This window comes from Ipomoea triloba, chromosome 16, assembly GCF_003576645.1.
Source record: "Ipomoea triloba cultivar NCNSP0323 chromosome 16, ASM357664v1".
Taxonomy (NCBI): Eukaryota; Viridiplantae; Streptophyta; class Magnoliopsida; order Solanales; family Convolvulaceae; genus Ipomoea; species Ipomoea triloba.
In genome coordinates, this window is record NC_044931.1 from 13,794,499 (window position 1) to 13,795,178 (window position 680).

At 35.7% G+C, this 680-nt stretch overlaps 1 long non-coding RNA gene across 1 annotated transcript; it reads right to left on the reverse strand.

Moving 5' to 3' along the window:
• Window positions 1-24: 24 nt before the first annotated feature.
• Window positions 25-477, reverse strand: LOC116008000. The gene is made up of 2 exons (XR_004095409.1): window positions 195-477; window positions 25-99 (listed from the first exon to the last, which is right to left on the reverse strand). It is a non-coding gene; the product is annotated as an uncharacterized LOC116008000 (long non-coding RNA).
• Window positions 478-680: the final 203 nt, after the last annotated feature.

The following is a 680-nucleotide window of genomic DNA, read 5'->3' on the forward strand; positions in this document are numbered from 1 at the left end:
ATTACAGTCAAATGCTTATCTTCCTTTCGTTGTTGTGTTTTTCTTTTTGGATTCGAAATCCTTGTGCGTTTTTTGCAAATACATATCCTGTCAATTTATCTACAAAATTGATTAAGAAATCTGTTAGGGTTTATCCGAAATTAGGTCAGATTACATAGATAGATTGTAAAAATGCAAAATAAACAATATGTTACCTGAGGGGTGGTATCTTTCATAATCTACGATTGAAGACGTACTCTATTTCTACCGCGAACTGTTTGTTGTCGAAGCCTTGGATTCATCTGTGTAGTGGTTTTAATCGGTAGAAATGAACGAATCTCGGTGAATTTTAGTCAACTTTGCTTCAAGCGTAGGTTTGATTTGGTGTTTGGGTGAAAGAATTGGCATGGTTTCCATTTGTGGTCTGGGGCGAGGGTTTCAGACAGGAGAAGCGAAGGAGATGACGGGGAAGTAGGAAGGGTTGTCTGGGTTTGTCTGGGTGGGTTTGGGTTTTTATATGGGGACTTAATGGGTCGGGTATGGGTAATTCATATTGGGTTAGTTGTTTGGGCTTTCTATATTTATATATATGTAAATTGCTGAATTGGGCTGGTTTGGCCTGATTTAGTTAGTATAAATATATCTACATATATTATTAGAATAATTATTAATATATGCTATTATATTGGGTAAAGAAATTA